Genomic DNA, 2,925 nt, shown 5'->3' on the forward strand with positions numbered 1-2,925 from the left:
TAACAAGGGAGAAAGTAACAGGAGAGGCAGCCTCAGATCAAAACAAAGAACAATGGAAAGTCAAACAACGACTCTTATCTGTTCCATAGGTGAGTTCACCATCCTGGCTTTCCACAGTCTATTGACCAATGGCTTGGACTACATGAGCACAGTTGAGTCTACTTTTCATATCTGTGTGTGTGTGTGTGTGTGTGTGTGTGTGTGTAAGCCTTGGTTAAAATTTAAGCTTGCCAATTACTAGGTGAGAGAGTGTTTTCAAAGTTCACTGTTGAAACCGTTTTCCTGGATTCCACTTTTTCCAGGTTTGTAGCAGCACAGCCCTGCTGAGAACCTTGGGAAGAAAGTAGAGGTGGTGAGATTGCCAGGAAGTCAGGAGGTGAGCTGGAGAGGCAGGACTCACCTCTCAGGAGCAGGGAAAGTTCTTACAATTCCTCTAAACATCAATTTCCTTTCCTGAAGTTAGATATCTTATATCATAGACCTGCTGAAGGCTAAAGCCTAGCCTTGAGAAGCTGTCTAATCCATAAGCAAACTTCATCTTCTTGCTGATAAAAGAATCTAAATCTTGTAGACTTCTCTCCATTAATTATACTACAACTTATGACAAGCTTACTTTTTGCTAGCCAAACTTCTGAGCATTTTTGTCTAATTTAATTCCTTTTATAATCTGAGCTAGGCTATTCTTTCGATTTACTATTAAAAATTGATAGCTTTAGGGGTTGTAAGAAACTGGCTGAAAACACCTGATAAACTCAACAGGCGAACTGATTTTGGCTTCTTCCTGGCAGGTTGACTCCAGAACTACAATGAATTGCCATGCATACTGATTCCTTATGGCATATACGGAGGGCAGGCATTTCCTTTGGCATCTGGAAAGTTCAGCTCTACCTTTCACATAGACAGAAGAATCAGAGTAAGTGCTGTGACCAGGGGGAAGAGGTTACTATTGCATCAAGAGCTTCTGTGGAATGAAACAAGGCTCCTTATTGTAGCATTATTGTATTCTTCTTACCCTCACTGTCTGCTGGTTCTAGAACGGGTCACAGTGGGTAGAAGGTGCAATGGTTTGAATGAGAATGTCCCTTACAGGCTCCACATATTTGGACACTTGGTCCCCAGTTCATGGTGCTATTTGGGGAGGATTATGGAACTTTTAGGAGTTGTGACCATGCTGGAGGAAACATGTCACCGGGGGTGGGCTTTGAGAGCTCTTAAGCCTTGCTGGATTTCCAGTTTCTGCTTCCTGTATCTGCTTTAAATTGTGATTCCTTGGCTTTCTATTCTGGCCAGCTCCTGTCACTATGCCTCCCCCACCATTAAGGACTCTAATCCCTCTAGAACCATAGGCCAAATAAACTCTTCTTCCTTCTATAAGTTGCCTTGGTCATGGTGTTTTATCAAAGCAACAGAAAAGTAACTAATGAAGGCATAATTTTTCATACTGCTAGGTCAAAGCTGAACAGTATCCAGAGCCAGGCACCTGCAGTAATTGTTTTATGTATTGAGTTTTATAGGCAGGTCTGTGAAAACCAGGGAATATTATGAGTATCTTAGAAATTAATTATGTATTAAGGATTGAGCAATATTTCAAACTAATAGCTACTTTATAAACCTAATAGCTATGGGAGCAAACTGCTTTACTCAGTTTTCTCTGTTGATATATTACAACAACACAGGAGTGAATGAGCCAGCTACGAGCCTTGTAGTTGCTGGTCTGTTTTGAAAATGGAAAATGGTGAGCTGATTTCTGTCACGACCTACATGGGTGAACTAACAGTGAGGGCCGTTGGCAGCAATGAAATGTGCCTCTTGAAGTCTGATGAAATTTTGCTCCTAAGCTAACTGCCACAGTGCAAGCTATTCCATATTGCCACACCTACCTCCACCATTCATGATGGACTGCTACCTCTGAAACCACGAACCAAAATAATTCATTCCTCCCCTAAACTGTTGCTGTCAGGCATTTGGTCACAGCAATGATCAAAGTAACTTATGACAGAATCTTTTTTAGGAGAAGATGAATTTGAATGATATGTGTGATGTGGCACTGTATATGTGTATATGTGGGATGTATTTATAATTTGAAGGTGTGCATGTGTATCTTGTATGTGTGCATATCTACACTGTGTGGCATGTGCATTTATCTGTGAAAGGTGGTTATGTGTTCACAGGCATATGATTTTTATGCGATTTACATGTAAATATGGTGAATGTGCTTGTGGGATGTATAGACATGTGTCTGTAGTGAATTTGTATGTAGTGCATTATGCTTGTGGGTGTAAGAATAGCGTACAGACTTATAAGAGATAGGAAGATACATCTATATGTACTATGTATACACACTCTGTTATGTGTGTACTATAATATATATATTCATATTTGCATTTAGGGTATATATTTTTGTTAATGCGCATATGTATGCTTAGTAAATTTATATAGTGTGTGCATATATGTATGTGTGATTTGTGGTATGTATTCGTAAGTGCTATACATCTGTGTATATTGTGTGTGGCATATATTTTGTGCATATATGTGTTTAGTATATAGTATGTGTATGTAACATGTGCATTTATATGTGGATGTTCATAGGATTGTGTATATATTGCATATATGTGTCTGCATGTGTGTGTATTGTCTCTCACTGGTGTATGCTTGATATATTTGTATGTGTGATATGAAGATTGTGTGTTTGATATCAATGAGGTAGAATGAGCATATTACAGCTCTGTGTGCATTTGGTTGTGAAGAAGACAGAAAGAGGATGTATAGTAGAGTTATGGATACCCATTTAGCTATTAGAAGACCAAGATGAAGTGAGGGGCTATTCAAAACCATTGTTTTAACTAGGGTTGGCTTAAAAATAAGCTAAAATGCAATGGGGGAACCTTAAGTGGGAAAACCATGATGGAGGGGTGAGACAATGTG

General features: G+C 39.2%; 1 long non-coding RNA gene across 3 annotated transcripts in view; it reads left to right on the top strand.

Annotated features, from left to right (window-relative positions):
- Positions 1–291: 291 nt before the first annotated feature.
- The window catches only part of LOC115068599, an 85,007-nt gene continuing 82,373 nt past the window's right edge, over positions 292–2,925 (top strand). For all 3 annotated transcript variants that reach the window (XR_003847939.1, XR_003847937.1, XR_003847938.1), the window contains exons 1-2: positions 292–376; positions 789–913. This is a non-coding gene — a long non-coding RNA (uncharacterized LOC115068599). The remainder of the gene's footprint in view (positions 377–788; positions 914–2,925) is intronic.

This window comes from Nannospalax galili, unplaced genomic scaffold (genome assembly GCF_000622305.1).
Source record: "Nannospalax galili isolate Female #2095 unplaced genomic scaffold, S.galili_v1.0 scaffold191, whole genome shotgun sequence".
Taxonomy (NCBI): domain Eukaryota; kingdom Metazoa; phylum Chordata; class Mammalia; order Rodentia; family Spalacidae; genus Nannospalax; species Nannospalax galili.